The sequence below is a fragment of the Dama dama genome, chromosome 15 (genome assembly GCF_033118175.1).
Source record: "Dama dama isolate Ldn47 chromosome 15, ASM3311817v1, whole genome shotgun sequence".
NCBI classification, from domain to species: domain Eukaryota; kingdom Metazoa; phylum Chordata; class Mammalia; order Artiodactyla; family Cervidae; genus Dama; species Dama dama.
In genome coordinates, this window is record NC_083695.1 from 67893813 (window position 1) to 67909743 (window position 15931).

General features: G+C 38.5%; 1 long non-coding RNA gene across 1 annotated transcript in view; it reads left to right on the plus strand.

The window, feature by feature from the left end:
- LOC133070736 (uncharacterized) overlaps nt 1–15931 on the plus strand; it is a 39067-nt gene that overhangs the window by 748 nt on the left and 22388 nt on the right. The gene's annotated exons all lie outside the window — the stretch shown is intronic.

Sequence of the window (15931 nt, forward strand, 5' to 3'; positions counted from 1 at the left end):
TTTTTAATATGTGGAGTTGAAATTACAAGAATACCTATGTGGAAAAAATACCTAGTCGACTGTAGGGAATAGGGATCTTAGTGCCAAAAAGAGAAATAAAAATGAGCTCCAAGGGATTTATACTGAAACTAGGAAGAAAACTGATCACCTGGGAAGGGACTGCACAGTAAGCAGATTCAAAACCAGAATCTTGGGAAATACTGACACTTAACAGGGAGAAAGAGGACACAGAGTTAGCAAAACCTAGGCTAACAAGTATGAGATATGAGGAAAAACAAGCAAGCAAACTAGAACAGCATATGAGAAGTAAAATATTAATTCCAGGAAGAGGGAGCAGGACATGGCAAAAAACAGATACCTGACAAAAGGACATTGGTTAAACAAATTATGAAACATTCATTTAATGGACTACTATGCAGAAATTAAGATTATCTCGTAAAATTATTGCCATCAGAAGATGTTTAATAAATCTAGTTAAGAGAAGCATCCATTTTTAAAAATAGTATGTACAAAATAATTTTTAAAAATTACATATATGACTGCAAATGGGCATGAGGGAAATTTTAGGGGGAGGGAAATGTTCTATATGCTGACTGAGGCAGTAGTAACACAGTTGTATACAATTGCCAAACATCCTCAAACCATAATGCCTTAGAAAAGGAGACGTGGCTGTCGATGGTGTCTATTTCATAGAGTTATTCTGGGAATTAAGTGGCATGGTGCCTGGAACATAAGAAGGGCTTGGTCAGTGGTGAAGGAAAGGGTAATGGTGAAGAAGGAAAAACTTTTTCCTCTTCCCTTTCTAGGTTTGTCTGTTGTTCTAAGAATTAAGTTGACATGAGACAGATTAACAAGAGATAATAAAATTCAATTGCATACATATAGGGGCCCTATAAGAAAATGAGATCCAAGGACAGCTGTTACAGGTCTTGGGAGAAGTAAGCCACACCTCACCGGATTTGTCCAACCTCTTGTATGGGGTGTGATAATGGATGAGCTTACCTCTTTGATTCCACCTAATTCTTAAAAAATATTTAACTTTTAAAAAAAGCCTTTATTGAATTTATTACAGTATTGTTTCTGTTTTTATGCTTTGGTTTTTTGGCTGTGAGGCATGTGGGATCTTAGCTCCCCAACCAGAGATTGAACCCTCATTCCCTGAATTAAAAGGTGAAGTCTTAACTACTAGACCTGCAGGGAAGTCCCAGGTTCCACCTAATTTTAAGACTCTATGATTTTAAGTACATGAAAGCCCTTTCTCAAGGTGATAGAAGTTAAATTTTGTTGTTTTCAGTCTGTGGAATGGATGTCCACCTTGCCTCTTTTGATTGTCTAAGCAGTATCCCATCTCTTTATGGTTTTAAGCACATCTATTTAAATTACCTTTATGACCTGGAATAGAGGAGCTTAAAATGGTCATGTCTGGCTAATAACAACTAACTGCATTTCAAAGTAGGCCTGTGGTAGAAATTTTATTATTATTGTGTTTTATTGAAGTATAGTTGATTTACAATATTACATTAGTTTCAGGTAGACTGAACTGAACTGAACTGATACAGCTTAGTGATTCAGTATGTTTTTGTTTTTGTTTTTTTTAACAGATTATACTCCATTAAAAGTTATCATAAGATAATGGCTGTAATTCCCTGTGCTATACAATATATCCCTGTTTCTCTATTTTATATACAGTAGTTGATATCTCTTAACTCCATACCCCTAATTTTCCACTTTCCCTTTCCCTATCCCCTTTGGAAACCACTAGTTTGTTTTCTGTGAGTCTGTTTCTGTTTTGCATATACATTCATTTGTGTTATTTTTTATTTATTTGTGTTATTTAGATTGCACATAAGTGATATCATACAGTATTTGTCTTTCTCTGTCTGCCTTATTTTACTAAGCATAATATTCTCTAGGCCCATCTAGGGTGCTGCAAATGGCAAAATTTCATTTTTTCTTAATGTCTGAGTAAAGTTCCATTGTGGAATTTCCCAGATGGCTCAGTGGTAAAGAATCTGTCTGCCAGTGAAGGAGACACAGGAGACCTGGGTTCAGTCCCTGGGTTGGGAAGACCCCCCCTGGAGAAAGGAATGGCAACTCATTCCAGTATTCTTGACTGGAAAATCCCATGGACAGAGGAGCCTCACAGGGTCACAAAGAGCTGGACATGACTGAGCACACACACACACAAAATTCCATTGTGTGTTTATATATATATATATGGATGTATGTGTGTGTGTGTGTAACTGTATGCCCCATCTTCTTCATCCACCTGTCTGTTGAGGGGCATTTGGGTTGCTTCCATATCTTGGCTGTTGTAAATAGTGCTGCTATTAACATTCAGGTGCATGTATTTGATTATTCGGCTTTAATATGGGTGCACATTATATTTTATTATCTGTATCACTCATTTTGGCATTCTGCAGTATAATGGAGAAACTATTAGATGAGGAGTTAATAGGTCCTAGTTTCAAGTGAAACTAAATGCATGACTTTGAGAGAGGCATTAAATGCAGGAGCTTTCAACATGTGATCCATAAACACCTGGAGATCCCCCAAGAAGCTTTCAGGGATCTTTGAGACCACAATGAACTTCATTGTATTTCTCACTGTCACCCACTTGGAGGGAGTTTAAAAGTGTTCATTTAAAAGTGTTCTTGATTAGGAAATAAAACTTATTAATTATATTAAATCTTGACAGTTGAGAAATATCTTTTAAAAGTTCTGTGTCAAAAACAGGGTGTATACATAGAGCACTTCTGCTAACTATCACAAAATGAAAAAGCAATACTGTAAACATTTGAGTTGTAAGTTAAATTAAGCACTTTTTTCTTTTTTCTAATTACTTTTTTCATATAAGATCATTTTTACTTAAAGGAATGACTGACAGGCAAACTATAGACATTCAGACAGATGTTATTTTGAACATGAGTGATTGTTTTCATCAATGAAAACATCAGATTGTTTTCATTAGTGAAATCTAGAAAACAACTGCCAGTATATGTTCTCATGATAAAATTTGAGCTTTAAAGGAAAAGTTAGAAGTTAGGAAAACTTGTGTGTGGCATTGTGTTGGACAACTTCCCCCAAATTACAGACTCCTCTGATGAAATCAGTGGTATTATTAATGATGGTGGTTTTTTAACATTGTAGAATAAAATGTGTCAACATTTTGGAAGATTTGCATAACTTTGTGAGCCAGTGTTTTCAAAATGAACAAAGAGCATTACAAAATCATGCATGGATAAAAGCTGCATTCGAAATGCAAGAGAGATCAATGGATTCTAATAAAAACAAAAAGTTCATTGATGTGGTTTCATATTCTGCACTGCAACTAACCTTTAAGTTGGTTGTTATTTTTCCATAAAAATTTGTTATGCTATCTGTTTATGTTAACATGTAATAGGTTACTTTTGACTAGACGGACCTTTGTTGGCAAAGTAATGTCTCTGCTTTTTAATGTGCTGTCTAGGTTGGTCATAACTTTTCTTCCAAGGAGCAAGTGTCTTTTAATTTCATGGGTGCAGTCATCATCTGCAGTGATTTTGGAGCCCCACAAAATAAAGTCTGTCACTATTTCCACTGTTTCCCCATCTATTTGCCATGAAATGATGGGACTGGATGCCATGATCTTAGTTTTCTGAAAGTTGAGTTTTAAGCCAACTTTTTCACTCTCCTGTCACAAAGAGTCAGACATAACTGAGCAACTGAACTGAACTGAATAGGTTACTACTTAGAGGTTATTGATAGGTTGTTGTTTAGTCACTCAGTTGTGTCTAGCTCTTTGCAACCCAATGGACTGTAGCCCATTAGGCTCCTCTAGTAGAGAATCCATGGGATTCTCCAGGCAAAAATACTGGAGTGGGTTACTGTGCTCTTCTCCAGAGGATCTTCTCAACCCAGGGATCTAACCTGTGTCTCCTGAATTGGCAGGCAGATTCTTTACCCTTGAGCCACCAGGGAAGCCTTAATGATAGGTTATGTGGGTTTTTTATATAAAGCCCATATAAACAAACCCTCTTCAGAGTCCTCTATTTTTCTTAATAACAGCTCTATTGAGATATAATTCACATACCATAAAATTCACCTATTTAAAGTGTATAGTTCAATGGTGTTTAGTATATTCACAGGATTGTGTAACCATCATCACAATCAATTTTAGCAGATCCTCACTAAACATTTATTAGCAAACTGATTAATATAGCATAAACAATCTTGCCTATGTTCTCAGGGAGGCAGAAAGAAAAGTTACTTTTTTGGAAGTCACTGCCCCATCCCCAGCCACTTTTTGCTGTCAACTTGCTAAACTTGCAATTAGTTAGACTCATAGCCTTTTTTTTCCACCTGAAGTGTTAAGCAAAATCTTCCACACGCTGTTTATAAAATTAATATTTTGAATATAAGCATGGTAAATTTCATTTTTTTGTTAATCTTAACTTTGCAACCTATTGAGTTTTTTGAATTCCCCAATTCATTCTTCTATGATATTAAATATCTCTCCCAGCTTTGCTTAATTGAAAATAGGATAAGTATGCCTTCTCTGTCACAGATAAGAGGGTTGTCTAGGTCAGACCCAGGGACAGTGTGAAATGTTTTGAACTAATCTAAAATGAGAGATTCTTCTCCCCTGAGTACCATGCAATGAACAGATAAGCACACCTGACCTACCAGGGTCACTTAACTGTGTCCTCCAAAAAGTTCTCTTATTTATATCATGGGCCAGCCTCAGAACCAGAGCCAGTAAATAGCCAGTGAAAGGGAAAGAAAAAATATTCTAGAATTTGGTAGCTTAAGGATAATGTTCTCTGCACAAATAAGCAAAGCTAATAGGGCTTCTGCCTTTTATCCCTGGTGACCGGCAACACAGTAAGATGAAAGGGTAACAGAAATAGTCTGTTACCCAAGTGTTAACAACTTGGCAAGTGTCCATATCTGCTAAAAGGAGATGTACCCTGAGGCCATCCTTGTCTCTAAAGAAGGAGAATCTAAAGGAAGAAGGAGTAGAAGGTCCATTTACAATCAAGGGTTTTGGAATCAAGATATTCAGTGAAATGTAAGGAAGAGGAAATACATTAGGAGAGACCATCTGAGTCTCTGAGATTTGTAACTTCAGTGGAAAGGCTTTAAATTGTCCCCGGAGAAGTTATCTACTGATAACGGACTAAAGGTGACCCAGGGCTCCTAACAAGATCCCAGAAGGGCAGATCCCAGACTCAACCAGTGTTTCCCTTTCCTCTGTCAGAACTTTGGTTTGTTGAGGTGGTGGAGATACTGGGGAGAGGCTGGTGATTTATGAGATAAGACAGGGTTTGATAATAGCAATATTGGAGGGGTGGGGAATGTTGCAATGGGCTCTGTTCACTTGAAAACTCTTTTGTAGTTTCTTTGAATTTTGTTTTTATTTTAGACCTAAGTTATACATATACATAAAAGAGTCAAATAGTTCTATAAGTCTTGTTTTGAAAACAGCAGTATGCCATCCACATCTCCTCACCATTTTCTGCTCCACAGAAGTAACTATTTTCAACTCTTCTTTATTGAATTTATCAATATTGCTTCTGTTTTTTTTATGTTTTGGTTTTTTGACTGCAAAGCAGGTGGGATCGTAGCTCCCCAACCAGGGATCAAACCCTCATCCCCTGCATTGGAAGGCAAAGTCTTAACCAGTGGACTGCCAGGAAAGTCCCCATTTTCAACTCTTTTTAGCTGACTCTTTTGGCATTTACTTCTGTATCTCTAAATGACACACTTGTGTGGCTATCTGTTGGTATATAGATTTCATATACATTATTTATTGACTTCCCTCCATGAAAGATGAGACTCCCACCTTCATTATCATTATCACCACCACCACCACCACATTCACACGGGCTGGCAGGCTTCACCTTCCCTGTCCTCTCCAAATGGCTGTGTTCTGATGTTTGGTTAAAACAATATTCAGTGTTTATATTGCTATGACCATGTAAACATTGCTCACATATAAGCCATATGATATACCCATGATTTCTTTTTTTTTTTCCTCCATGATTTCTTTCTTGCACAACTTTTTGTTTTCTCTGGCCCTCATGATGACATTTTTTTCATTTAGTTTTCTATGTACTTAATCATCAGTTCAACTCAAACTCCCCATTAATTGTCTACATCTCTTCTCAATAAATTTGGTCATCTTAGGTATTCTCTCAGTTTCATCTTCTTGAAGAAATCTCCCCTGGAGCCGTGTCATCTGCTCTAACCTAGACTGGTTACTCTTTAAGCTGTTGCAGAGTTCTTGTTCTGGGAATTCTCGTTGGCGTCATTGTAGAGATTCCCTTTTCTTCTTTTCTAGTTGGATTCCCTGCTCCTGCATCCTGTGTGACTCTTTTTCTTGGTTTCTTCTTTTTCTGAAGAAACCAATTCTCTATTAATCTCATGAAGAATGTTCTTAAGATAGTTTCTTTGTCCTTAGTTTTCCAAAATTTCATAATGCTGTGCCTTGGTCTGGATCCACTTTCATTCAACATCAAGGACTTTGGTGGACTCTTCAATCTAGAAATCCTCGTCATTCAATTCTGATAAATTTTTTTATTATTTCCTCCTCATCCACTCTTTATTCTCTCACTCTAGAGTCTCCAGAATTGATCCTTTATTAGGAAAAAAAAAGAATATTCTATTTTCCATGTCTTTTTCTTTTGCTTGATTTTCTAGGTTTCTTCAACTTCACCCTACAAACTTCTATTGCATTTTTTAAAGATCTTATGATACTTTAATTTCTAAAAGTTCTTTTGGAGTTTTCCTTTTTATTGCCTCTTGTCTTGTTCTATGGATGCAATATTCTCATTTATTCCTTTAAAAATATTAATGATAATGTGAGGGAATATTTTCTTTCTCTTTGCATAGTCTCTTGTCCTCCAAGTTTTTTTATTTTTCCTGTTTTTAGTTTGGGCAGATATATTTCCACACATAACTGATGATCCTTAGTTCTCTGTCTACATACAAGAGTAGAGCACCAAAGAGCCAATCAGAGGCTCTGAGCATGTGTTAGACACATTTGATTTCCATTGCACATAAGCAGATCTATATGTTTCTGACTGGATTCTTTCTTTGAGTCATCCTTAATATTGTAGGTTTTTCCTTTTAGACTATCAGCCTTTGCAAAGAAGACCCCTTCAATTTCCTGCCTGAATAGTTCAGCTTGGCTGCCAGCATTTAGAAGCTGAAAGAGCAAAGAGGCTGACCTTCAATATGTAAATATTCTACCGAGCATGGGAATATTTTGTATAATATTGTGTGGTTTCTGTCTCCTGAATGGACCCAGATTGATATAATAACTCTTCCTTTAACTGAATCTGATGTTTCCCCATTAAGAGACCCTTGGTTTTACCCTGTCCAATGAAGTTATGTGTTATGTCCAGTGTTATGTGTTGAGTTGAGGTACCACCAAATCTTGAACCTTAGTGGCTTCTTCAGTGTAAATCACAATTCTTCTTGGTTCTCCCTGACTGCTGGCTTAAGCTTTAGCTTTCCAGGTTCTACTAAGACAGTGATCATTTTTTCATCTGTTTTCCAGCTTCTGAACTCTTATTGTGGTCTCGTCTCCCATTCTTTATGTCCTTGTGAGGTTATGCCTCCTTTACTATTATTTTACTAGGGTTTAGGGAGGGAGCAAATGCATGTATTCAAAATATCTTCCTTATCTGGAAACTTTCCTGTAGTCTCTCAGACCCTATTTATCCCACATAGATTCATGGAGTGCCTCATACTGCTTAAGCACTCGGGACGCATCAGTGAACAAAATAGAATATCCTTGTACTTATAGAATTTACATTTGTGTGCTTGTATGTATATGTGTGTGTGTGTGTGTGTGTGTAAGGAGAGATAATAAAAATAAAACCTAAATACATAGAGTATATATTAGGTATTATATAGGTAAGGTAGAAAGTGCAACAGGAGGGGAGAGTATGGAGAAAATGGAACCCTCCTACACTGTTGGTAGGAATGTAAACTGGTATAGTCACTATGGAGAACAGTATGCAGGGTCCTTAAAAAAACTAAAAATAGATTACTATATGATCCAGAAATTCTACTTGTGGGCATATATCTGGAAAAGACAAAAACTGATTCAAACAAATACCTGCACCCCAATGTTCATAGCAACACTATTTACAATAGCTGAAACATGGAAGCAATGTAAGTGTTCATTGACAGATGAATAGGATAAAGAAAATGTGATATGCATATACCATGGAATATTACTCAGCCATAGAAAAGAATTAAAACCTGCCACTTGCAGCAATATGAATAGACCCAGAGATTATCATACTAAAAACAAAGTAATTCAAATACATGATATAACTTATATGTGGAATCTAAACAAATGATACAAATGAACTTATTTTTAAAACAAATTAGACATAGAAAACAAACTTGTGGTAACCAAAGGTGAAAGGAAGAGAGGGATAAATTAGGAGAATGGGATTAATAGATACACACCACTATACAGAAAACAGATAAACAACAAGGACCTACTATATAATGCAGGGGACTATATTCAATATCTTGTAATAATCTATAATGGAAAAGAATTTGGAGAACACATATAAATATGAACCACTTTGCTGTATACCTCAAACTAACACAGTACTGTAGATCAACTAAACTTTGATTTAAAGAAAGTGCAGCAGGAATCAGTAGTAATTGGCAGGGGGGGGAAGGTTGCAGTATTTATTAATAATAAAATGATCAATGTAGGTCTTATTAAGAAAGTAAAATTTGAGCAAAGACTTGAAGGAATTGGAATCATAAATATGTATACTCCTTGTTGGATGGGTTTCCACATATTGTCCACAAGTTTAGCCTCTGTTTATCCTTAGCTTAAAGGGAGACCAAAGTCTTCTCTTTATTTTGCACCCTCACTATACTTGGCTTTTAACTCTTCAGAGAACCCAACTTCACTAGCTGCCTACATGCCTGGAGAGATATTTGGTCTACGGCCATACCACCCTGAATGCGCCCAATCTCGTCTGATCTCAGAAGCTAAGCAGGGTCGGGTCTGATTAGTACTTGGATGGGAGAGATATTTGAACTTAGGGGCTCACCAGCCATATTCTTCTGGGTAAAACACAATTCCTGAATCTCAGTTTTTCCATTTGCATATGGGAATGATGGTGAATCACTGGGCCTCATTCTCTACCTGGAAGCTAGTACCCATTTCTTCTAAGATTAGTAAAATAAACAATAAAAATCATGTGATGAGTATGACGTCTTTGATGATAAGAGAGACACAACCAACATTTTTTTTTGGGACAGGGAGAAAATACTGAACTTATCTTGGACTTTAGATTTACTAGGGGCTTCCTTGATAGCTCAGTTGGTAAAGAATCCACCTGCAATGCAGGAGACCCCAGTTCGATTCCTGGGTCAGGAAGATCCGCTGGAGGACGGATAGCCTACCCACTCCAGTATTCTTGGGCTCCCCCTGTGGCTCAGCTGGTAAAGAATCCACCTGCAATGCAGACCTGGGTTCAATTCCTGGGATGGGAAGATCCCCTGGAGAAGGGAAAGGATATTCACTCCAGTATTCTGGCCTGGAGAATTCCATGGACTGTATAGTCCATGGGGTCACAAAGAGTTGGACACAACAGAGCGACTCTCACTTCACTTAGATTTACTCTGGAGTATACTGAAGTAAGCTGGTTTGACCCTACCAATCCCACTCAGCCACCCCTCAAGCTCCCACCCACAGTTTTGCAGGCTGACTTCATGATCAATTAGCCAAGCAATATTCTTCTATCCAGGGCCACAATCAAAGGAACCAACTTTGAGTGCTTACAAGCCCAGTACTATGCTGGTGCTTTGTCTGTTGAAACTCACAACAGACTGATGAGACATAAGTTTCTAGCCCTAATTTCAAATAAGGAAACTGAGTGGTAGAGTTTTTGAAATGTGAGCAAATTAACAAGAGAATAAAACCCCCATTTTATTTAGTAGGTATATTAGTATGGGTTCTTCAGAGAAAGAACCAAAGGGACTTTTACCTCCCCATCTCCCCATCTATTGACTGATGAACAAATGGATAGGTTTACTATCTATAAGGAATTGTTTCACATGATGATGGAGGCTGAGAAGTCAAAACCTGCAGAAGTTATTATCTATGCAAGCTAGACACCTGAAGAGTGGGTGGTATAGTGCCAATGTTCCATAAAACATTCTGAACTGCAACTCCAGGAGGCTGTCTTCTCAGGCTGTTGTGAGTGTCACCATGTATTCACCCATGTTGATATATTTGTAGTCATTATGTATTATGTATGACTAATATTTCCTGACAGCTCAGTGGTAAAGAATCTACCCGCCAATTCAGGAGACACGGGTTCTATCCATGGTTCAGGAAGACCCCCTGGAGAAAGAAATGGCAACCCACTCCAGTATTCTTGCCTGGGAAATCCTATGGACAGAGGAACCTGGTGGGCTACAATCCATGGGGTTGCAAAGAGTCAGACACAACTGAGTGACTAAACAACAAGTGACTAATATTAATATAATACATGCAACATAGATGTAATATTATAGCTAGTCATCATTGATAAATCTATAGTTATTCATCCATTCTCATGCTGATGGACATTGAGCTTGTTACCAACTTTTTGCTATGCATATTCTACATCTGTCTCCTTGTAAACATGAGCACAACTTACTCTAGAATTGGAAGTTTTGGGTCACAAGATTTGGGTCACCAGCATCTTTGACTTTATTCAGTTCAGTTCATTTGCTCAGTTGTGTCCGACTCTTTGTGATCCCTGGACTACAGCATGCCAGGCTTCCCTGTCCATCACCAACTTCCAGCGCTTACTCAAACTCATGTCCATCAAGTCAGTGATGCCATCAAACCATCTCATCCTCTGTCATCCCCTTCTCCTCCTGCCTTCAATCTTTCCCAGCATCAGGGTCTTTTCCAAGGAGTCAGTTCTTCGTATCAGGTAGCCAAGGTATTGGAGCTTCAGCTTCCAATGAATATTTAGGACTGATTTCCCTTAGAATTGACTGGTTTGATCTCCTTGAAGTCCAAGGGACTCTCAAGACTCTTCTCCAAAGCATCAATTCTTTGGCACTCAGCTTTCTTCACCATCCAACTCTCACATCCATACAGGACTACTGGAAAAACCATAGTTTTGACTAGACAGACCTTTGTTGGCAGAGTAATGCCTTTGCTTTTTAATATGCTGTCTAGGTTGGTCATAGCTTTTCTTCCAAGGAGAAGGCGTCTTTTAATTTCATGACTACAGTCAACTATCTGCAGTGATTTTGGAGCCCCCCAAAATAAAGTCTGTCACTGTTCCCATTGTTTCCCCATCTATTTCCCATGAAGTGATGGGACCAGATGCCATGATCTTAGTTTTTCAAATGTTGAGTTTTAAGCCAACTTTTTCACTTTCCTTTTTCACTTTCATCAGGAGGCTCTTTAGTTCCTCTTCACTTTCTTCCATAAGGGTGGTGCCGTCTGCGTATCTGAGGTTATTAGTATTTCCCCGGCAATCTTGATTCCAGCTTGTGCTTCATTGAGCCCAGCGTTTCTCATGATGTACTCTGCATATAAGTTAAATAAGCAGGGTGACAATATACAGCCTTGACGTACTATTTTCCCAATTTGGAACCAGTCTGTTGACTTTATTAGATATTAATAAATTTTCTCCCCAAATGGTTGTATCAATTTACAGTCTCACTAGCAGCACAGAAGAGTTTCTACTGTTTCATTTACTCACCAACACTTGATAGTTTCAGACCTACTTTCCAACATACTCTTGTAGCTTTAATTCCCACTGCTCTCCTTCATTAATCTTTGATTTCAGCTAAATTCTAGTACACACTGATACCTGAATATATACTGTAATGTACTTCCTTTCTCCCTCAATATTTATTGAGTAAGTACACTATGCCAGAGGCCCAACTAAATATTAGGAAAAAAATATGAAAAGACATAGCTCCTGTCCTAAAAGACTTTATACTTCCCTGGAGGGACAAGACTTGCAAATAGGATTTAGAATATAATTGTTATGATGAAAGTCTGTATAAATTACAGTACGCAGTAAGGCAGAAGCAGCACATAAATGTTCCTCCATTTGGGGCAGGGAAAGGAAGGGGAGTGGGGAGAGATGGTCAGGAGAGCCTGCCCAGAGGAAATAGTTTAACCATGTTTTCACTCTGGAAGATCTTGTCCTTTTCATGACCAGCTCCAAGGCCAACTTCACACAAAACATCCCAGTCACCCAAGGGAAGTACTTTGCATTTTCCTTACAGGCAGCATTATACCATCTTATATTGTTGTAGATATCTGTATATGTGTGCTTTACCTCTTCTGCTGCTGCTAAGTCACTCAGTCATGTCCGACTCTGTGTGATCCCATAGATGGCAGCCCACCAGGCTCCTCCGTTCCTGGGATTCTCAAGGCAAGAACACTGGAGTGGGTTGCCACTTCCTTCTCCAATGTGTGAAAGTGAAAAGTGAAAGTGAAGTCACTCAGTCCTGTCTGACTCTTAGCGACCCCATGGACTGCAGCCTACCAGGCTCCTCCATCCATGGGATTCTCCAGGCAAGAGTACTGGAGTGGGGTGCCATTGCCTTACCTCTTCTACTAAATAATAAATTCATTTGTGGGAGGTGTTTCTGTCTTAGACATCTTTCTGTCTCCCACCCAGCCTGGAAGATTACTGACATACACTGTAAATTCAGTCAATGGTGCTGAATGAAAGATTAATACAAAAGAGAAGGGGTTAAATCATTTGGCTTCCTTTCTTTCAAATGCTTGACTTTTGAAACATTTTAACTAATTACTAAATCAGACTGATTTGGGGCTATTATCCAAGTAACAGGAAGACTTTAAAAAAATCCTTTATAAACATTTATTTTTAAATTTAATTAATTAATTTAAAAAATCTTTTTCAAAGTCAGTTGCCCAATTCCTTTGGTGCAAAAAAAAAAAAATATTATGTAACCTTATAAAATCTGGCCAATCAAAAGGCCTTTCCCTAGTCTTGTTTCCTGCTTCCTTAATAAACTCTACATTCTCATTTCAAAAGATCTTGCCAACATTATTTCATTATCACTGTACCCATCGGCAGAATGAAAAATGTTGGCATAGTTTTTTGGTATAGCAATGGAGAAATGAGGTCGAAGCAATTTAGGACTTGGAAGCTAGTGGCTTTTATAGTCTCTATAGAATGTCTTCCTCTTTCTCTTCCAACCTGAGTTCCCACCCCATCCTGAAACTGACAGTTTGATTTTGTTCCAGGATTTTGTGAGAAACATATACTAGCTATTAACTAACAAACCTATATGAAAAAATTTTCATAACTTTTTATACATACCACTTTAAGTGAAAGTGTAGTTGTTCAGTAGTGTCCAACTTGTTGCGACCCCATGGACTGTAGCCGACCAGGTTCCTCTGTCCGTGGAATTCTCTAGGGAAGAGTCCTGGAGTGGATTGCCATTCCCTTCTCCAGTGGATCTTCCCAACTCAGGGATTGAATCTGGGTCTCCCACATTCCAGACAGATTTTTTACCATGTGAGCTACAAGGGAAGGCATCCACTTAAGGACATTATCTATACAGATGAAAACAGAAAGTTTCATAAACTTCAGTTCAGTTCAGTCGCTCAGTCGTGTCCAACTCTTTGCGACCCCATAAACCGCAGCATGCCAGGCCTCCCTGTCCATCACCAACTCCTGGAGTTTACCCAAACTCATGTCCATTCAGTCGGTGATGCCATCCAACCATCTCATCTTCTGTCATCCCCTTCTCCTCCTGCCTTCAATCTTTCCCAGCATCAGCGTCTTTTCCAAGGAGTCAGTTCTTCGCATGAGGTAGCCAAGGTATTGGAGCTTCAGCTTCCAATGAATATTTAGGACTGATTTCCTTTAGGATTGACTGGTTTGATCTCCTTGCAGTCCAAGAGACTCTCAACAGTCTTCTCCAAAGCATCAATTCTTCAGCACTCACCTTTCTTTATAATCTAACTCTCACATCCATACATGACTACTGGAAAAACCATAGCTTTGACTAGACAGACCTTTGTTGGCAAAGTAATGTCTCTGCTTTTAAATATGCTGTCTAGGTTGGTCATAGCTTTTCTTTCAAGGAGCACGCATCTTTTAATCTCATGGATGCAATCACCATCTGCAGTGATTTTGGAGCCCCCCAAAATAAAGTCTGGCACTGTTTCCATTGTTTCCCATCTATTTGCCATGAACTGATGGGACCAAGCTGAAGTTGAATGGCTCTATGAAGACCTACAAGACCTTTTAGAACTAACACCCCAAAAAGATGTCCTTTTCATTATAGGGGACTGGAATGCAAAAGTAGGAAGTCAAGAAACACCTGGAGTAACAGGCACATTTGGCCTTGGAGTAAGGAATGAAGCAGGGCAAAGGCTAATACAGTTTTGCCAAGAGAATGCACTGGTCATAGCAAACACCCTCTTCCAACAACACAAGAGAAGACTCTACACATGGACATCACCAGATGGCCAACACCAAAATCAGTTTGATTATATTCTTTGCAGCCAAAGATGGAGAAACTCTATACAGTCAGCAAAAATAAGACCAGGAGCTGACTGTGGCTCAGATCATGAACTTTTTATTTTTTTAGATCATGAACTTCTTATTGCCAAATTCAGACTTAAATTGAAGAAAGTGGGGAAAACCACTAGACCATTCAGGTATGACTTAATCAAATCCCTTATGATTATACAATGGAAGTGAGAAATAGATTTAAGGGACTAGATCTGATAGGTATAGTGCCTGATGAACTACAGACGGAGGTTCGTGACATTTACAGGAGACAGGAATCAAGACCATCCCCAAGAAAAAGAAATGCAAAAATGCACAATGGCTGTCTGAGGAGGCCTTACAAATAGCTGTGAAAAGAAGAGAAGCAAAAAGGAAAGGAGAAAAGGAAAGATATACCCATTTGAATGCAGAGTTCCAAAGAATAGCAAGGAGAGATAAGAAAGCCTTCCTCAGTGATCAGTGCAAAGAAATAGACGAAAACAATAGAATGGAAAAGACTAGAGATCTCTTCAAGAAAATTAGAGATACCAAGGGAATATTTCATGCAAAGATGGACTCAATAAAGGACAGAAATGGTATGGACCTACAGAAGCAAAAGATATTAAGAAGAGGTGGCAAGAATACACAGAAGAACTATGCAAAAAAGATCTTCATGACCCAGATAATCATGATGGTGTGATCACTCACCTAGGGCCAGATAGCCTGAAATGAGAAGTCAAGTGGGCCTTAGGAACATCACTATGAACAAAGCTAATGGAGGCGATGGAATTCCAGTTGAACTATTTCAAATCCTGAAAGACGATGCTGTGAAAGTGCTGCACTCAATATGCCAGCAAATTTGGAAAACTCAGCAGTGGCCACAGGACTAGAAAAGGTCAGTTTTCATTCCAATCCCAAAGAAGGCAATGCCAAAGAATCCTCAAACTACTGCACAATTGCACTCATCTCACATGCTAGTAAAGTAATGCTCAAAATTCTCCAAGCCAGACTTCAGCAATACATAGACTGTGAACTTCCAGATGTTCAAGTTGGTTTTAGAAAAAGCAGAGGAACAAGAAATCAAATTGCCAACATCCACTGAATTACTGAAAAAGCAAGAGTTCCAAGAAAACATCTATTTCTGCTTTATTAACTATGCCAAAGCCTTTGACTGTGTGGATCACAATAAACTGTGGAAAATTCTGAAAGAGATGGGAAACCCGACCACCTGACCTGCCTCTTGAGAAACCTGTATGCAGGTCAGGAAGCAACAGTTAGAACTGGACATGGAACAACAGACTGGTTCCAAATAGGAAAAGGAGTACATCAAGGCTGTATATTGTCACCCTGCTTATTTAACTTATATGCAGAGTACATCATGAGAAACGCTGGGTTGGAGGAAGCACAAGCTGGAATCA